Raw genomic sequence first — 21365 nt, forward strand, 5'->3', positions numbered from 1 at the left:
TCTCTGTCTTTTCTCGTCTTTGTCTTCATCGTTGTTTTTTGTGTGTGCGCTTTATGCCAAGAATAAACACTGCCTTCATTTTGTTTCAGAAGACCGTCTTCTTGTGAAATTTGATGGACCAACCGGGGAAGGAAATAGAGCTTATATGCATCTTATTTTCAAGCGTGTCAGCGTCTTTGCTTGCTTTCGGACGGGTTGTATCTTCTGTGGAGATGTTTTCTTTGCAAAGAATCCGAACATCGAGCTGGATTAAAACAAAAAAGAAAATAAACAGTTATTAGAAGTTGATGCATGAAGTTATTAAGAGTGATGTTTACACGGATGTAACGAAAAAGTGAAATACGCTAACTGCTGTAAGTCGCAGTTCATCGAATAGAGAGATACCCGGTAATATCAGGTATAGTGTCTAGAATATACTGCCAGTATATTCTAGGCACTATATATAAGGGCATATGAGGCTGCGTTGTAGGGAAATTACAGCCGTTATTGAGGAAAGGTTGAAGTGGAAGAATTTGAAACAAGAATAAATCAGAAGTCACCTGAGAAGGACAATTTTTTCATCTCAAAGCAAGGAGAGCTAACACGCAGGGGAGCGAAAAACACACACACAGTGTTGAATTTTTCTCTCTTATTTTTTTCTTTTTGTGCTTGTGCACTAGTCGAAAGAGTGGAGAAGATATTTTTCTGAAACTGGGACGTGCCTCGGGGTGCTAATATTAACGACGGCTGTTTGGCGAGTCGGAGAAAACATTGTGTCGCATAAAAATGCATAAAAGTGTATCTAATAAAGTTAACAGCGTATCGCAGAAACGTAAAAGATAGAGTATTTTCCACTCCTTCCGCTGTGTTCCACTCCTTCCGCAGGACCAGCGTTTTTCAAAAATCGTCGTCCTGAAGCCGAAACGTCGTGAATTAAATCCCGTTATGTTTTTCAACTCCTTGTGACTTTATTTTTTATACACATATATAAGGAATGGGTGAAGACCGGATGGATCCGCTAGAAAATAGCGGAATTGAGCTGAAACATGTTGCTAAATATTTATTCTAACGTTGCAGCCACGGCCTGGCCATTGTCTGAGAGAACACAGGAAGTAGAGTGCACAGGGTGGAAAAAATTGCATTTTCAGTGCATTTCACTTAAAATAAGATAAATACATATTTATAGTTAGTCTGCAGTCCTCTTTGCATTGCACACGATCATGCAGTGTTGCCCCGTGGAAACGTGGACACAGTCGCCCTGTTAAAATCGCACAAAAGTATCTTCCACGGTTTTTGAAGCAATAAAAGTGCATTCAGCAAAGCAAGACCTCTCTGTGAATGCGTATCAGTGAAAGCAGTGTGTTTGTGTGTGTCTGAGCATGTGTGCGAGCAAACACGTGGATGTGCGGCTGCGCGTTCGTGCGTGCGCGCGAGGTGCCGCACCACGGGGACGCGAACCTCGTGAACACCTCATGAATCACCTCATGAACAATTGTGCCTGGCACTAACTTTCCCTAAACAAAGAGAGCGAAAGTTCCCCGCGAAAGGCTTGTTTGCCTTGGTAGTTATTCTGCGTCCGTGCAGCCGAGTGTGGTTAGGGAAAAAGGAACATGGAGCAGGCATCACGCAAAGGCTCCACCGTCTGAGCGCTATCATTATCGGATGCCTGCTAGCACCGATTTTCCGCATTAGGAGTTGCTCAATCACTATTAAATTTTCTATTTCTTCTCGGTCCTCTCGTACTTTTATTTATCCTTGCGAAATGCTGTTCCGGTGTAAAAAAAAGCTTCTTTGTAATCATAGGCAACTGTTCTGGGCACAAGCATTGTTGAACTAGAAAGAATTTATGAGCGGAATTTTTTCGTATATTGCAAGAATGCACTATTAGAATCAATATCTCTGCTGATCTCCTGCCGACAAGCTTGGATTTTTTTGCTAATAACATTTTTGCTATCGTAAAAAGCGTTCCCCTTTGTTTTTCTGTGGTAGTCTTAGCTGCCTAATGCCAGTGACGCAAAAAAGTTAAAAGACTTTTTCACATGTCAGAAGAGTGGACCATTGGCTTCAATATTCCCACAGCAGTACCTTACAATTTTTGTATATCCGAAATTATTGAGCAAAAATGTTAGATTAAGGGAGTAATTACTCACTGACATCCACCCGAATGCAGCCCTGCGGCTACAAAGGAAAGCTGTTCCAGCACTGTTCCCACTTCTAGTTATTGATCAGTTTGCTCTCGCCCTACCATAAGCTTGCCATCCCGGTTAGCTCTGCTGGTAGAGCGACTGCTCTGGTGAAGCGGAGGTCCCGGGCTGAGACCCCGGACCAGGTCGAATTTTATGCGAAGCATATTAACGTAGGTTTCGGGCCTTCGCGCGACGCCCGGCGGTGGCCACCATTGACCTTCAAGTGACCTTCAAGTAGGTCACGTGACATGACGTCACGTGATGACGTCACACCGGCTGCAGATAGGGCCTCATATCGCGCCGTCGGTCGCCTCCCGGCGGTGGCCACCATTGACCTTGAAGTGAGATCACATGATGTGACGTCACGTGATGACGTCACACCGGCTGCAGATGCTGCCTCATATCGCACCGTCGGACGTCGCCCGGCGGAGGCCTCCACGCTTCGGTTCGCGCCGTTGCGCGCGACGTAGCAGCGGCGCCACCATCGCTGCATCACGTGATATGTGACGTCACGCCAGGGATGAGGCGGCGCGCGCCCGCCGTCGCGTCAGTCTCTGTGCCCGCAACCGCGCCAGCGTCTTTGCGCCGGGCGTGTATGCGGTCAAGATGCCTCCAAACGCTAAGGACATGCTTCGCATCCACTGGGCTTAACCTTGCTAATCCTCCAATTTTTTTTTAGCTACTAAGTTTCTAAGGCATCTGTATAGCTTTCCTTTGTAGCCGTATGGCTGCGCTCGGGTGCATGTCAATGAGTAATTACTTCCTTATTACAAATCTACTCCATCTAGGGGGATTCCCCTAAACATCTGACCAAGAATGTTGGACATGTGATATTTTTCAGTGCCAAGAAAAGTGGTTGCTAGAAGAAACTGTTGCTGCATTCAACGAACGGCTGTCAAGAGCATGGAGTTCCAAACAAGCCTTTCTGCGGTTTAATTAAAAGACATCACACCTCTCAACATCCGCTTGCCTCACAGGAAATATGACGTAAAAGTTTTCACACGATAACGACAGGCCACAATGGCGCCACGTGGTCCTTATGGGTAACGGAGTGGATTCCAAGAGAAGGCAAGCGTAGCACGGGGCGGCAGAAAGTTAGGTGGGCGGATGAGATTAAGAAGTTTGCGGGGATACGTTGGCCGCAGCTGGGAAAGGACACGGTTTTAATTGGAGAGACATGGGAGAGGCCTTTGCCCTGCAGTGGGTGCAGTCAGGCTGACGATGATGATGATGGTTCCACGTGATCGTCAGGTGCCACGATATTCAGTGTGCGTGAAGCTTTCTGACACATTTAATGCGAAAACAATACTACACTAGCCATCCCGAAAAAGCCGATGGGGCTCTGAACCATCGACCTTTCACCCTTGACCTCCTAGATGAAATGGCTTGGATGCGGTGTGGCTAGGGAAAGGTCACGTGGTATGAAAGTTCAAAAGAAATAACCTTGGAGGACAACCTAAGGCACTGTCTAGGCAAGAGTCTAGCGAATTAGAAACCTCTTTACGACGTCATACTTGCTTTAACGGCGCTAAAACTCCCACATTTCTTAAAACTCTTATTCCCGCCGCGGTGGCTCAGCGGTTACGGCGTTCGGCTGCTGACCCGAAAGACGCGGTTTCGATCCCGGCCGCGGAGGCGGAATTTCGATGGAGGCGGAATTTTAGAGGCCCGTATACTGTGCGATGTCAGTGCACGTTAAAGATGTCGAGGTGGTCGAAATTTCCGGAGCCCTTCACTACGGCGTCCTTCATAGCCTGAGTCGCTTTGCAACGTTAAACCCCAATAAACGAATCTTAAAACTCTTAATTTTTGCGTGCTTTATAAAGTAGTGGTAAGTACCAAAACATCCTGAGCTTTGAGGGTGCACAAATTGATAAAAACGAAGGGCGTATAATAGAGAAGACAACAGAAGAAGTTAATCTTCATTCAGTACTTTCTTTATAGTATGTTGTTGCGCTTTGATAGGTATTGTCGCACTCATTATGCAGCAAAATCTTGACGTTTACGAAAATTTTCATGAGGTTATTCTCAATGCGTAACAAAGGCCGGGTACTGATGAAGGTGGCAGCGCATCACACAAAAAAAGAAATCAATTCTAGCGACAACAGACAAGTCTAGCATTTCCAATTAGCCCGGATCGCGCTTCGACACAGCAGGAAACGTCTTATATCCCCTCACTTTTTTCTTTCCGTCCAATCAATGTAGCTCATTCGAGTAGGGCGCTCTTCTAGAGACGTAATGCATGCACGGGCATCGTGTACTCGCCATTTCCTTATTTTTCTTCTTTAGGAAGCCAGCTTTCGTGTTCGCTGTAATCTGTTCTGCCTGACTGCAGAAAGTGCTCTTGCCGGAAGCAAAAGGAAAACAAGCGTCTCAAACACAGCGGAATAGACGAGCTGCCATGCTGAATAATTGATCAGACATCGCTATGTTTCTTTTGCTGATCTTTTTCCTAACAAGGGATGTGTATTTCTGCCCGTTTTTTTTTGTATAGACTCGGTTCTTTTTCTTGCGGCGTACTTGTCTTTGAGAACGTTTCCGCGTAGCCAAATAGAAAGCATTGTATTTTGAGCGGAGAGTTTCGAGGAGCTTGCTCCTTTGTAAAGATATCTCAAGCAAGTTAAGTTTTGTGTTTCAGGCAAGCCTGAACGCAATCAGGGAAGAACTCAGAAATCCGCCGATACAAGTTTGCAGGCTCAGGTTTTTGGAAAAGTGAATGCCCTACAGCAGTGTGAGTCGGATTTGGCGTCGCAATGCTGGAAGGGCTGCGGAAATATTCAGGTATTCGCGTCAGCCTGTGTGCCTTTCCACCGTTGCTTGTTTCTATCCAGTTCTATTGGCGAACTCTACCATTTGAACATCATGCACTTCACAGCATCGATTGAAACGTGCCGGCCGCTGCGGAAGGTGTTTACGGCGCTCGGCTGCTAACCCGAAAGACGCGGGTTCGATCCCGGCCGCGGCGATCGTGTTTCGATGAAAGCAAAATTCTAGAGGCGCGTGTACTGTGCGATGGCAGTGCACGTTGAAGAACCCCAGGTGGTCGAAATTTCCAAAGCCCTTCACTACGGCGTTCCTCATAGCCTGAGTCGCTTTGGGACGTTAAACCCCCATAAACCATAAAATGTGCCGAGACCAAACAAGCAAGATCATGCTCAGGAGCCGAACGCCACCTCCACTGATCCACATCAGCGGTTAAGTATACTGGATTACGGAAGCCAAGAATCAGGAAGGTAATCTTTTATGCCCTCCTCCACATGGCTATGAATGATGATGATGAAAACTTTATTTATAACAAGGGAGTTTTGGACACGTCGGTCCTTGGGCCCCCGCACGGCCCCACTGCACTCAAACGTTCATGTCCCGGAGGCTCATGACGCTGGCAGCCCGGCCGGTGGCGATGGCTTGCTTGGCCGGGTCCTCGGAGCGCAGTAGGGTCTCCCAAGCCTCCCATGAGGTAAGGTGCTCCAGGCCCCGCGGGGGAGGATCCGCCGGGCAGAGGAAAAGAATATGGTCGAGGGTGGCTTTGGGGTGGTGGCAGAGGGTACAGGAAGGGTTCGTGTGGACTGGGTGATATCGCGAGCGTATATAAGGGGAGGGCAAAGTGCGTGTTTGGAGCCGCCTCCAAAGTGTCTGATGGTAATTGTCGAGGGAAGGATGAGGTGGGGGGTAGAGCCGACGCTCGGCTTTGTAGGCCTGCGTCATTTCACTGAATGAGTGCATGCGCTCCCGCGAGAACCACAGGTCGGAGGCCGCCGGTGCCCGGTTGAGAGAAGCTCGGGCTAAAGCGTTGGCGGCCTCGTTTCCGGGATTCCCGGAGTGGGCAGGCACCCATATCAGCTCCACATGGCGGGGCGGGTGCGCGGCGAGGGAGTCCAGTATGCGAAATGCAGGGACGTGAACTCTCCCGCGAGCAAAATTTAGTATGGCAGTTTTGGAATCTGACAGTATATATCGCGCCTCCGTGCGGGTGATGGCCAGGGCAATGGCGGCCTCTTCGGCCTCCTCCGAAGTGGCAGTAGGGGTTATGTGAAGTGTGGCAATGGGTTGGAGGGAGGGGTTCGTGATGGCGACAACCGCGTCCTCGCCCGTGCATGCGGCATCCACCCAAACGGCGTACGGTTCCGTGCCATAGTATTTGTGGAGTGCCCGTGCGCGAGCTCTGCGGCGGGGTTCGTGGTAGGTGGGATGCATGTTTTTGGGGGGAGAGAAAGCACAGAGACCCTAACGTGGCCTTTGCTATCTAGTCCCCACAGTGGCGAGGAATGCATCGACGTTGGCTGTGCGTTGTCAGGTGGAGTTCATTATTCACAATGAGCGCTCGGCGCCTAAAAATAGCGCGCACGCATTAATATACCCTCACATTCGCCGGCTCATGCCATAGGTCGGCGAGCTACTGCGTGTTTGCTGCCTGGCATGCCTTCTGACGTCAGCCAACAGCGGGAGTCTGCGCAGTTCCATTCGTCCCACGAAGAATGTCGCTCATTTATGCAGGACGATGGCCGCGTTCTCCTCGCGAGATCCCACCTTCGTGTGTCGCTGCAGGAATTCACTACAGCGCTGAGGATTCTCTGTGCGCGTTAGGCCAAGGCTACCCCTGATGAATTAGCGACTTGTTGAGGCAGCTTTGGCGGAGCGCTCGGCCATAGTGCTTGATTATTTTTGGTCACATTGTTCGAGTTACGAGCGAACGCGGGCTCTGTCGTTTTAGGCGATGGCACACAATACTTCATGCGTAGAAATTGGCCACAAAGGTTCTAGACCACAATGACGACAAAGCTGCTTCACTGCGAGCGATGATTGTGTATGCACGTTGTAGAGTTTCGACTAAAAAAAGGTAAGTGCAATGACGTCACGGGAGCGGCGAAAATCGCATCGTGCGGTTGGCAGGGCACCGTGCTTTCCGAACACACCTGGAACTTTTGTTATTGGCGTGTTCATAGGCGCACATGTGGCACGTTATAGTGCTAATCTTTTTACTCGCGACTGTACGTTCAGGTAGGGCTTACAGGGTCAATGGCTCTTAAAGAGAATTTGAGGGCAATTTGAAGTTCGCATGTATTCATAAGGTGCCACGCTCTAATGAGAGAAAGGCAATTCTCACAGGAATCGTACATTTTAGAAACCGCAGATATGAGCCGCAAATCACAGAAAAATGAAATAAAGGTGTTGCCGCCACTGGGAGCTTTCGTAACGAAACTGCGATGACGTAAAGGCTCTTTTTTTGGTTGCGTATCCCGGAGGCGAGACCATATAGCCTTTGACTTTGTATCGGTGGGGAGCGCGTGTGTTAGCTCTGGAATCACTACTTCTAATCAAGCGGCGAAGTAAAAGGCACTGATTTTAAAACCTGACATCCTCAGGCACAAATCTTTCTGTCGCTGCGAAGGAAGAGCCGTACAAGTGATTTTTGCTCACAACAAAAATTCGACAGAGTTGTACTGAGCCTTAGTTGAAGCGTATAAAACGCTTTTACGGATCTTAAATTCGTTGCATAGCAAATTTATTGCCACGCTATCACAAACGTTCAGAAGAGGGATTTGCATTTTTTTTATTGCCCACTGATCCTCAACGCTGCCAAGAAGTAAGTTGTCGTCCAAAATTTTCACTAAAAGCTAGAACCAATAAATGTCTCTTCTGTACTTTGATCAGAATAAAATGATTTTGCACTTAATATGCAAGTTAAAGAGAGTTGAATCTGAATTAAATATAGGCGCTGCTACGGCAGGGTTAAAAAGAGTAAAATGGTAAGCACTGTGAATTAGAAAAAAAAGAGTAAAAAAAATGCTGCACTTCATTGCGAGCGTGATCGCAGCTGGAATGCCGCAGGCACTGCACGGGACTGAGTTGAGCGCATGAAAAGGTGTCTTTAGTTGCGGGAGGTGCAACGGAGGAAAAAAAAATTATGTGGGGCCAGAACGGTTTGAGAAAAAAAAAACGTTACAGCGACATTTAAGACTGATTACGTGAGAAAATGCGTAAGCCCACCCGCTCACTTCGTCAACGTAGTCACCGCGCGCTGGGGCGTGATGTAACCCAATGCCACGCAGCTGGCAGTTCTACCTCTGCATGGCTCTACGTAGCCGCACCGCGATGCTGCCGCACCCCTTCTGATGTGCGCGCTAACTTCCTGAAGGCAGTCGCTGCCTTACCACGGTCCTCGCCCCCTCCCCCAACAGCTGCCACATAAAGTTGCATTTGAATGCCCTGAAAGTCTGCATAACTTGAGTCTCAACTTTACATTCATGTATACCTGGTAGTCCTCATATCACTGCTGACACAGTTGTGCACCGGTTGAGCGCTGCGCCATTCCACTGCGATGGCAGGTGCTGCCACAGAGGGGGTTTGTACGCGGCATCAATTCATTAATTGAAACGCCACCTGCCAGGTTGCATGAGGAAGCCATCTTCTATGGGTACCATCGAGGGTTCGCACGCACGCACGCATGCACGCACGCACGCACACACACACACGTACGCACGCACACACACACACACACACACACACACAAACACAAACACGCACACACGCGCACGCACGCATGCACGCACACACTCCCACACACGCGCACGCACGCACTCACACGCACACACACACACACACAGACACCAAGACACACAAGTACGCACGCACACAAACACGCACACACACGTACACACACACACACACACACACCACACACACACACACACACACACACACACACACACACACACACACACACGGGTTTTGCTCAATTGGTCAAGTAAAGCTTACGCCTTTAAAAAATGGCGGGCTCGTGCAAGAGGAGTATATCTGCAGTTGGCAGTCGGAAATTAAAGTAGAAAAAGAAGCACATAATGTGTTAGAAATAAGAAGTTTAGAACACAAATAAGGAATTAAAAACCCCACAGGATCTTAAAAAAAGTTTCAAAGAGAGAAAAATATATCACAAAGTGCCTCCATCTTGCTGAGGGACCCAGAAATTCGGCATTTTTTTAGGTTTGAACTAAACAAAATGTGTGTTCAGTGCTTGTACTGCACTTTTTGTGCTCTGGTTTGCCGTGATAGTGTCCACTTTATTCCCTGTAACCGCATTCCCAGCGATGCGTATGGGTGAGGCGGTATAACGGCACCTAATTTAATATTCTGTTCCTAGGCAGCTGATGGAGAAGGAAATTGGACGGGACACTTAAGCACAACCCCAAGCGTTTGGCGGAATAGTGCTAATGATCATTATTGGTTAATGTAGAATTGGTCAAACTCGGCTTTGAATTCATAAATCCCCAGGAGTGTCATGCCGCTCTTGGAGCAGTGGTGCAGCGATTAACCTCTCTCCTGCGATGGCAGGTAATGCATTTCCAGGTAGCCATTTCCGCGGCATTAAATGGATACAGTGATCAGCCATCTAAAAACTGTTTGCTAGCAGCCACTCGCCCGTATTGAACGTTTAACCATTCTTCCGGCCTTATAAATTTGACGGCAGCAGCACCGCGCATTATAAGATTATTAGTTTATTGGGGCTTAACAACCCAAAGGAACTCAGGTTATGAGGGACGCCGTAGTGGAAGGCTCCGGAAATTTCGACCACCTGGGGTTCTTTAACGTGCACTGACATCGCACAGTACACGGGTCTCTAGAATTTCGCCTGCTTCGAAATTTGGCATACGCGGCCTGGATCGAAGCTGCATCTTTCGGGTCAGCAGCCGAGCGCCGTAACCGCTGAGCCACAACAGCGGGGCTTATGAGATTATTAATACGATTTTAAAATTGGAATCAAATGCGACCAATGCAGCCCCTTGTTCCCTCCTAAAGTGCTTCCCCCCCCAAAAAAAAAAAAAAAACGGGAAATGTGTCCATACTTTAAGCTCTAGGTACCAAAAGCTTTTTAGATTTCTCGTAGTACCCATACATCCGGACAAGCAGCACTCACTCACTCACTACCTCACTCATACGTTTATTCAAGCAATGCCTCACTCACTGACTCACTCACTCACTGACTCCCTCACTCACTGACTCTCTGTCACTCACTCATTGTCTCATTTACTCAGTCATTAAATCGAACACATTCATTCACTCACCTGCTCAAGCACTCGCTCACTCATTCAAACGCTCTTTGTTCACTCAAACGTCTTTTGTTCCCTAACTGACACATTCGTTGACACTCACTCACTCACTCGTTCGCTCAATCAACCATTCCACCGTTGACTCTCTGCTTCACTCACTCACTACCTCACTCATACAATGCCTCACTCACTGACTCATTCACTCATTGTCTCATTCACTCAGTCATTAAATCGAACACACTCACTGACCTGCTCAACCACTCACTCACTCACTCACTCACTCACTCACTCACTCATTCACTGACTCACTCACTCACTCACTCACTTGTTCAAACGCTGTCTGTTCACTCATTCAAACGCATGTTGTTAACTCACGGACTCATTCGTTCACACTCACTCACTCACTTGTTCAAACGCTGTCTGTTCACTCATTCAAACGCATGTTGTTAACTCACGGACTCATTCGTTCACACTCACTCACTCACTCGTTCAAACGCTCTCTGTTCACTCATTCAAACGCACGTTGTTAACTCACTGACTCATTCATTCATTCACACTCACTCACTCACTCGTTCAAACGCTCTCTGTTCACTCATTCAAACGCACGTTGTTAACTCACTGACTCATTCGTTCACACTCACTCAATCACTCACTAACTCATTCACTCGTTTGCTCGCCCAACCATTCCCCTCGTTGACTCGCTGCCTCACTAACTCACTAAAGCACCCATTTCCAGCAGTGGCGACCAGATTTGCAAACTCAGCCCCCGAACGGTTGACGCAGACCCTAAGCTAAACATTTTATAGGTGTGTAGCAGGTCCTCAGGTGAAAAAGCGGTTCGCAGCGTAACCACGAAACTGAAAACGTGAAAGCCACACACATGTGCCAAACTAAGAGGAATTGCGGAGCGCATGCATATTTATGACACGCACTGGAAGCACGAGTTACGAAACACGGCGCCGCGAGGCTAATACCATCAGCGTTTCTAGCAAAGTTGCCACATCGCCTCCTGAAGGAACTTTGAGGCACACCGGCGGCTGCTTTACTTCAGGGACACGAGGTGAACTTGTTTGAAAGGCAAAAGAGTGCCGAACTCATACAACGTTGGTAGGTGGCCAAGTCATGCATGTGTAATTACTGCGAATGCAGAGTACGATATTGATATGCAAATCGTTTCGGCCACGTGTCGTTGTGCGTTGGGGTAAGATGAAGATTTTATTCCAAGCTGAAGAAAATTTTGTCTTTTTTTGACAGGCAGAATTTCCACAAGCGACGCCCAGCTCCCGCTATCGCTGGTATCTGCTATTCGGCGCAGAGATCTTAAAAAAAAAACTAAAGAAATTGGATTTTTTTATTTCACCAGCTCTACTCTGTACTACACTTTTACAACTGGTTTACTTGGTTTATGGGGTTTAACGTCCCAAAGCAACTAAGGCTATGAGAGACGCCGTAGTGGAGGGCTCCGGAAATTTCGACCACCTGGGGTTCTTTAACGTGCACTGACATCGCACAGTACACGGGTCTTTAGAATTTCTCCTCCAAAGAAATTCAACCGCCGCGGCCGGGATCGAACCCGCGTCTTTCGGGTCAGCAGCCGAGCACCATTACCACTGAGCCACCGCAACGTTCTAAAAAACAAAGCTAACCTATAGTAGTACGCTTCCTATAGTATAGTGTAGTATAGTATAGTATAGTATAGTATAGTATAGTATAGTATAGTATAGTATAGTATAGTATAGTATAGTATAGTATATTATAGTATAGTATAGTACAGTATAGTAAAGTATAGTATAATATAGTATAGTATAGTATAGTATAGTATAGTATAGTATAGTATAGTATAGTATAGTATAGTATAGTATAGTATAGTTATCCCGGAGTGAAAACTAAGAACGAGTATATAAAAGACACGAAGAATACTAAAAAACAAAGCTAACATATAGTAGGCTTCGTGTCGTTGATATACTGGTTCATAGTTTTCACTCCAGGAGAACTGTTTCGTCACTGTTACTGTATTATATGTAAGCCAACGCTGTCCACGCGCACACTGATTTTGTCAAGCTTGGAGGAGTCGTTTCGGCCACTGTGAACTTCACGAGCGTTTCCTTGCGCGGTATAAATGAGGCAATACTTTGGCTCTGTCTATATAATTAGAATGAAAAGCACGCGGGCGTGTTTTTCGTCTCCTCCACACAATTCGTGTGCAGCAAATTGGTTAATTCAGAAGGCACCTCCTCGCCGTCACCTCTGTTAACCCCCCCCCACCCCCCCCCCCTTCCGCACCCTCCCTCAAAGTTGTCTCAAACTCTCGAAGTCAGCCTATCTAATAGGGAGTGCAGTTGATAATTCGGACTGAAATGAAACCACGCATTTCTTGTACTGACAAGTCCTAGATTCTTGGATATCAATTATGAATATCACAGTATATTTAGTATATTGAAGGTAACTGTCCATTCTTACAATGCGTGGCAAAATACTCCTTTTAATGTTTGCCAATCACTCCCATCCAGTTGTCAAGACTGCCACAGAAAATAAATAGGGGACCCTTTTAACGATGACAAAAATATCAGTATCAAAAAGAAATGCAAGCCTCCCATGGAAAGACCTGCGGATATATTGTTTGTTACAGTGAAAACTTACGATACATGAAGCAATTGCGTTCATAAACCATTTCCCGGTGAAAAATGCGCTTGTCAGAATTTCTAGGTATAATTCATAGTGTCCGGTAAGGGAAGCGTGGTCAGGGCTTCTGAGATGCTGACGTTGTTGACGCGATATTGTCAGTTTTCAGAACTGCAAAGTAGGATTAAGCGAGTTGAAATTTCTCTGTACTTCCCTGTATTAAATATGCAGAGGCACTTCGACGGCCAAGCCGAATGACACTTTGAGAACGATAGTAAATGAGGCATGTTATAGCTGCACATTTTAACGCTGACAAATAAATTGTATGCTTCTGCCACTACAGAGAGAATTCCCTCTCCCATGCTGTCGCTACCAAGGAAGAGGCCATTACTGTGGCTCAGCGGTTATCGTGCTCGGCTGCTGACCCGAAAGACGCGGGTTCGATCCCGGCCGCGGCGGCTGGAATTTCTTTGGAGGAGAAATTCTAGAGGCCCGTGTACTGTGCGATGTCAGTGCACGTTAAAGAACCCCAGGTGGTCGAAATTTCCGGAGCCCTTCACTACAGCGTCTCTCATAGCCTTAGTCGCTTTGGGACGTTAAACCCCATAAACCAAACCAAACCAAACCAAACCAAAACTAAAGTTTGTACCCGCGCGTTCTGTACGAAGGCACAATTTTCGCTCGAAAATTTGAGGTACCAGCAGATGATCTAACATTTTTCTGCAAACTAGCATCACACTTTGTTATCACAATCAGCATATTTTCTGTACAAGGCTGCATTACATATTTTACACCGGTGTAAATATTACGATGGTTCAAAAGAAAAATAAGTAATATAACCGCACGAAAAATAAATGAAGTGAGTAAAGGTGGGTTTTTTTCACTCTTTGTCGTCATGAGAAAAAAAATTCTGATTGCGCATTTCAGTACTGAGTTTGGAAAAAAACATCGATTCATTTAAATGAATAATGTTGCCACGCCGATGAAAGCGCTCTTACAACACTTTTTGCTCGAACAGCGTCCAATTTGAAAACCGAACGCGACAAAATAATAGGGTTTATGATGAATTACACTGCACTTTGGAGATTCCTCCTCCGATAAGCATACTCGAAGTAACGGCATGTTGTGGTTTTTAGTCAGCGATTAGTATGATTATTAAGGCTTAAGATTTGTACAGGGAAGAGACGCTATTGTCTAATCTGGACAGAAAACACCGTGGCATCAGTATACAAACTACGTTTTAAGGTGGAATACGCAATAGTGTACCACGCAAAGTATTCTCCAATTGCCAGAATATGGTTCGAATTGTTAGAAAAGCATTTCTCTTTTTGAAACCGCCGAACAAGAGTTTTTGTCATTGATTCAATTATCTAAGCTGCCAGCACAAAAGAAAGATACGGACATCAAAACGGCAAAAACAAGGCTACAGAAAGCTTATGTAATATTAGAATTCGAAGCGGGCCCTCACTAATATTTCTCTTTAGCAGACCACTAGGGATGTTACTTTTTTTTTTTCTGACAATTCTTTTCTGACAACGATCTCATAGGGTGTTGCATACGCATTGAAAAACATTGTGTTAGCTGCCTCTTTTTCGTTCTTCATGACTTTCCGAATATTCCAAACGTACTCTCTGCAAACCCGTGTCAATATTGTTTGTTTGCAATTACTGTGTGTTACTGATTTGACCAGGAAGGTACGTCGGCCGCAGTGGTCTAAAGAAATACACTGCTAAGGTACAACTTCCGTTTTGCGTCAAGTTTTCTGTTTTAACTGTGTTTTTTCGCTCAAATCCTACGCATCAAAAACGTTTTTTTTACAAAGCCAATGACGTCACACGCACAACTGCGTCCTTTCTGCGAAGAGACGTCAAACGGGATCAAATTCAGGAAAACTTGCAAGTGCTTACCTTCCAAACTCGCGTCTTTGTTTCCCGTCAGACCTCCGCTTCAACGGTGACTCCCACACCGGCTATCCGTGATGACGTCAACACCGCAGGCCCGGAAGAGAAGCGCACAAAACCAACAGCGAACGCCACCACCGCACGTGGCGACAGATCCCCACGTCAACAACAATTTTGTCCCACGCGTCTCGTGTTCGTCGCCGTCCCCTTCAAAGCGGCACTCACGCTCGCTACGTTTTACGCAGCAACACCCGTTTTTTCATCACCGCTTCGCGACGACGTCCTCCACGGCGACGGGCAAACACAAGCTTAAAAAGTGATTGGCACCGCCAAATCCCCGATATCACGCAGGCGCAGCCCTTCCAAGCACTCCGGCTCTGCACGACCCCGTTTCAGCGCTCAAGATGCATCGATGGCGCGGAAAAACTCCTCTCTTCTTGTTCGGCGACGAAGAGCAGGAAAATTGAATTCACGCCGGTAGGCTCTAAGAGGTTTCGATCCAGAACTGCAGAAATTCGGAGTAGAACCTAAGCAGTCCTAGCTCTTTGCTTTTTTTGTTTCTTTTTGCTGCTTCTCTATGACAAGGAGTATGTCGAACACTAAAACGTTGACGATGATCGAGTCAGAACCAAAAGAGAAAATATCTTTTTTGAGGCCACAGCACCAGTAGTGAATAAATGAGGATGCAAGCTTTATACTTTTTGCAGAAAAAAGATTACTGTTTCGACCACAAACATTTACTGACGAGAGAGAATACGAGGACAGGTGATATTTACAGTCGGCACAGTTTTAGGGGAAAGCTCGGAATAATCTGAGACAAAAAGAGTTGTGTGAGGAAGCTCGTTGTGAATACGATTAGCAAGAGCAGATTTTTCTCAAACAGCTATGGGGTACCTTCTTCTCAGGCAGCCAGTATTCCAATACGATAGTGTCGCTTCACAGCTGGAGCTTTTCCTTTTCCGAATGCACTCGTCACCGATGCTGTCCACTGCTTCTGCAGTTCAAGAGTTGTTTCGTGAGGATTTCCAAAACGAGGGTGCGGTAACACGTGGCAAAAATTTACACTTGCTCGTAGTTACGCATGTTCACAATGCGAACAAATAACGGTCGCGCTTGACTTTTCGCTTGCGCACTTCACTTTCCGAGAAACGTCATCAAAGAAAAGACACGTTCGTCGGCCACGCCAACAATGTGGCTAACTATTATTCAGCACAAACACTCGCCAGTACTTGAAGAGTCAGCCAGGTTTCCATCAGATGCAAACGAGACAAATAGCCACAGGTTCTCCGGTAGACGCACCGGCGCTGAAGCCTACGTCTTGTTCGCTTGACACCAACGTTGTGCTGACAGCGAGGACGGCGACGTCAAGTTTCGCGTGAACAAACCAGTGAAGTGCAGACTTTCTCCTCCTCTTCTGCTGTATGCAAGATTGAACTCCACGCCGTAAGTAGCCGTCAGCTTATGTACACAGACACGAAACGTTGAGAAGTCTATATCGCTTCAAATCACACCGAAGCTCAACGATGTCTTTCAGGTCTCCATCCCTTGTAGCGGCATTCGCCAGTCTGACCACGATGACCGTTGCAGCTTTGGCGGCGGCGGCAGAAAGGCCTTCCGCCGGCCCCTTGACGACCTTCGCCGCGGTCGCGAGCTGACCGTTCACTGAGGCGTCCCCTGCGACGCCCCTGCTAGACTCCGTTCGAAGCGGTACTGATTCCCCTTCCCTCACACACGCACCCGCCTCCTCTACTCCCTTTGAAAGCTTGCCTAGTTACGGCTCTTACCGCCACGCGGCGCCACACACCAGTCATCTTCATGCGCATGCGCGAAGCTCCTGCTGCTCCTCCTCACCGATGGATTCTCCGACGCCGCGCTGCGCCTCATGTTGGTAACGCCTGCGGTGCCGCATCCTCCTCACCCTCACCCTTCTGCTCTCGTTCCGCTTCAGCCTTCGCTCTCCTTAGTTTATTTATGCTCGTATTCTTTTCGATTGCCTCGCCTTTTGCGTTATCCCGCTACATTAGCCGCTTCCGCCCGGGCGAAGGGAAAGAGAGCGCAGTCGGCTTCTCTATCCAGAGTGGTTCTCAATGGAGGCGACAGGTGCGAAATTTTGTCTTCTATGAATAGAGAAAGCATCGGCCGCAAAAATTAGAAGCAAAGCTACATCTGTCGCTGGTATCATTCTACATTATTTTCTTTTTTATCGGGATATATTTCCAAAAACACATTTCCTTCCGTGGTCATTGGACATCTGTAGATTAAACTTTTCCTTTATTTTTACCACTGATACTATTGCTCTCGTTTATTTTCCGCCATGAATCGAGTCTCCAAGAAGAATTGACTCATCTGCATATTGATATCCAGCCTACTGGTTTTCTTTTCTGTTTATGCGTGGTTGTTTGGAACACGCAGGCGTGGGGCCGAACATTCATGCCAAAAGGCGTGCCTGAAAAGCGTGCTCCTTCATCTGCATGCGAGTTTGCCATGTAGCAGTTACTGCAGGCAGGCAAGGCTCTGTATGAGTAGGCTCCACTTTCTTATCCTTCCAAAGTGGCCCATAACATTTACCAAGAATGAATTAAAATATAATGATTGTAAATACAGATCCCCATTGTAAATAGAGATCCCCATTTAAGTGGCAAGAGAAGAAACTGTTAACAAGCACTATTTGCCATTTAATTTCGCACTATTTTCGTGTCTGATGTTATTTTCTCCATTTTGTATAAATTTCGTGTTCCTTTCTTGTATTTGACTTGTACCGCGTTCTTGTACCGATATTACGGTTTTTTCCATCTGTATATACCTCTTTTTTCGATTTGCCCCCCTCACCCAGTGCTCTTCGGGGCCTGTGAGGTACTAATAAATAAAAATAAATAAGTAATGCCATACGAATAGTGAGATGCTGAAACGCAGTCGCTTCACCAAAATAAGAAGAAAATTGAAGATAATTTTATCACCCCTGCGTCGCTAGAATCTGCGTGTGCACTGCGTGTGAGTCTATGGGAACATAAAGAATGCAAGAAGCCGACATGTGCACCAATCTTATTAAAATGAACTAAATCTATTAAAAGGTTGCTTGAGCGTTACCGCTGCCAAAATAACTATGGCGAAGATGTACAAAGCAGGTAAAAAAGATTCTACTACGTTAAGAATGAAGGTTGTTGTAAAAGCAAAAATGACGATATTGAGGGTTTTCGTAATGCAGGTATACATTGAACTTTTACTGATGTGTTACGGTGTTTCTGTACATGATCGACGTACACATCGACTGTAGTTCATCCTGCGTTCTTATTGGAACTCCCTCTGACTCACCTTATACAAGTCTATGAGCGTAGTTTGATATGTGATGCTGGTACGGTGTATACGCATATTGGGTGTACGCAAGCATGGGGGTGTACGCAAGCATGCAATATTGTATTTAGTTTCAAAGTGTGCCACGGTTTTGTTGCCAAAGTTCGCAGCTGGGTGTCCATGGCCAAGTCAAGCGGTCCAAGAGGCCGCTTTTACTATGGGCACCCTGTCACCATGTATATTGTGGTGGTAAATAAATAAATATCAAATATCAAATATCAAATGGGGACGTGAAGTAGCAAGGTGGAAGGGGGGGCGGGTAGGGTGACATTTTCCTGGTTACGTCACTGATGGCAGCAGGCCGCTGTTCATCACTCTCTTTTAACTGCGGCTCGGCCACGAGCAACGCAGTTAAGCACCTCGATGCATTTCTTCTTCGCGGAATTCTGTGCGCCGCTTTCTCCGTAAATATATAGGGAGTTTGTGCAAACGTACGCCAAATACAAGTCGCGTTCGATTAGTGGCAGAGGCATCAGGTAGCTCAGCACAAAGACTCAAGGCCGAATCACGACCCCTACCGCGACATTTTTTACAAGGGCGCGACGCAAAAATGCACTTGTGCTGTACGATGTCAACGCACTTTAAATGCGACCAGGTATTCGAAATAAATCCGGAGCCCTTCACCACGTCGTCTGAATGACTCTTACCTAGCTTCGAGACGTTAATTCTTACGTACCGAAAACCACATTCCGACATGTGGTTCTTTGTCGTTGTCATCACCCTGCCGAGAGGGTCCTAAAGTACCCGTGAAGTCAAGTCGCTTATTTACATCATTGATGTGGGAAGGGCGGGTTAAAAAGTTCTCTGAAATCACATGTGGGAATTGCGAACGCCCCTTTTGCAAAGCATTCGGCAGAGAAATGAGTGCATACCGTATATTGGTACGACCAGAGATATCAGAAGATAAGACCATTCTGATATCGCACTTTTGACGCACATATAGGATGCACAGTCTTTGTCAAAAGTAACCAGGCTCCATGGTTTGCTTCTCATTCGTATAACCGAGCCCTCACGGCTTGCTTAAAGATCAAAAAGTTCTTTGAAGGTGAGTACGGGGGTTCTTCTTACCATACAGAGATTTAGAGCTTGAGTGCTGGCATAATAGCTTTAATATACCACTAAGAAAAAAGAAACGTGCAGCCTGGTTACTTTTGACAAAGACTGTACGTACAGCGTTGGTTATACTTACACATAAAGTAGATTTAAACAATATTACGTCTGTGCTTCCTCCCACATCAAGGCGGTGCGAATTGTTCCCAAACTGTTCTTTCCAATACCTGTAGTTAAAGATTTTAGGTGATTTACCAAATATGGCATCCTAAACCTTATACCGTCGGGCTTTCGTAGTTGGTGCTCCAAAAAGGAATAAACCATTTTTCTGTATTTCGGAGAGTACAAGCCGGTACTGTTTGTGTGAGGCAAGTTATGTTTAGACAGAGCATGCTAGATTTCCTCCATAATAATCTGCTTTATGTCGGCCACCTTGCGCGTATGAACTAGTACTTTCTCACTAAAAGGTGTTAACCGTAGGCTTTACGGAAACCTACTCTGCGGAAACCTCCTCTCATTGGAGCACTGTGTGAGCTCACTGCCGAGATCCCCATAGAAGACTTTAACGCTGTTTCCCAAAATGACACTGGGACACTAGCCACTACCGTGTCTTTTGGCTTCTCGGAAATGCCGCCCGGGACTACAGATTACGGTAGAAAGCGAGAACATTCTTAATGTACCCCGTTTGCCTTTTATCCCAGTGCGAGAAGACCGATCGAAATGCGTACGCGTCACTCAGCGAAGCGTTACATTAAGGGAATGTAAACGTACTCTGGCGGTAGCCATTCGGCCGTTCCTGGAAGAGGTGATCGCCGCATTAGGCCTAAGCTTGGCAGGATATGCCCACGCAACTATGACTTAAAGGTAGGGAATAGCCTTTTTTCGCCTAACGCAACAGGCACTAATGAATAATTCATGATCCTTCTTAGTGAAATTCTGTGTAGCCGGTCCATTAGTGCTCGGTGAAGTGGATGGACGGTGATGGGGTCGGATATACCTACAGGAAATCGTATGAGACTATAAAGGTACAAAGCTAGTCTTTTGGTAAGCGAGTAATGGCTGGTAAGGTATTAGTATGGTGCAAAGGGTTTAGAGAACCAATACGGTATTCATTAAATGACAATATTATTCTCAGGTACGCTCTCAGGTGGGCTTGTTTATGTGTGCAGGAAGTTATGTAAGCTTTTGAGTTTGGTTTCAACACCGCTCTAATGCATAGCAAAAGAAATGGCTGCCTTACCAGAAAAAGTGAAGTTAAAAAAAATGTTTAGGAATCAAAAATGTTTCAGCAGAAATTTATTTGATTTGCTTTATTTCCGCAAACTTTATATATAAACTTTATATATAAAGTTATGTAAACGTTTCAGTTCGATTTCAATACCGCTCCAATGCATTGGAAAAGAAATGGCTAGCTTCCCAGAAAAAGTGAAGTTAAAAAAAGTGATGTTAGGAATCAAAAACGTTTCAGCAAAAATTTATTTCATTTGTTTTATTTCCACAAACTAGGAGGTACAACAATTGTGGGAGAAATAAGAGGAAAAAGAGGCTAAGCAATGCTTCACTGGCCCCACGATCTAAAGAATTTTGGAAAGAGAAACACTGAAAACCATTTCCGTCGTAGCGATTTCGCTTCCAAACGCCTAATTATAAAGGTGAAGGCCTGACAGCATATAAGAGGGCCGATATTTGACTTAGCAGTCACATTCGAGTTAATCAAACAGTAGTTCCAAACTAATGCATCATGTTCCGATACATCGATTAGTCAACGACTCCGCAGAATAAGTGGCTTAAATGCTTTAGAAACTTAGTTGGCTATATTTTTATGCTCCCTATACTGCTAAACCATACTATCTATGAAGTGGTGGCCTGGTATCGATCCGGATAATTATCGCCGGTACCAGATGTTTTCCCCAGCACTAACCTCGCCTAACCTTACTAAGACTATCTCAATTCGATATTCACGCGCTCTCGTAATTCGCTTAGAGGAGGTTTTTTGGGCGGTTGCGGAATTTTTTTTGGAGGGGGGGGGGGGGGGCGGGGAGGTGGAGGCATGGAGGCAAGCATCGACCGGAATACTGCTGTTTTTGTTTGTGCGTGCACAGCTGCATTGAAAGGTATGCCCAAGGAACCATAAACTAAAAGAGCGCTAACTTTCAGTAGTATTCTTGTGAGCTGCTTTGAACATGTTTGCGTAATTTGGAAAACTTTGTATTGTTGCAAATCCGAACATA

At 46.1% G+C, this 21365-nt stretch overlaps 1 long non-coding RNA gene across 1 annotated transcript in view; it reads right to left on the bottom strand.

Moving 5' to 3' along the window:
- Positions 1–16421, bottom strand: part of LOC149366779 (uncharacterized) — a 113126-nt gene extending 96705 nt beyond the window's left edge. The window contains exon 1 of the long non-coding RNA XR_016284097.1: positions 14740–16421. This is a non-coding gene — a long non-coding RNA (uncharacterized LOC149366779). The remainder of the gene's footprint in view (positions 1–14739) is intronic.
- Between the last annotated feature and the right edge of the window lie 4944 nt (positions 16422–21365).

The sequence above is a fragment of the Amblyomma mixtum genome, chromosome 1, assembly GCF_055824585.1.
Source record: "Amblyomma mixtum isolate Tamu chromosome 1, ASM5582458v1, whole genome shotgun sequence".
Classification (NCBI taxonomy): domain Eukaryota; kingdom Metazoa; phylum Arthropoda; class Arachnida; order Ixodida; family Ixodidae; genus Amblyomma; species Amblyomma mixtum.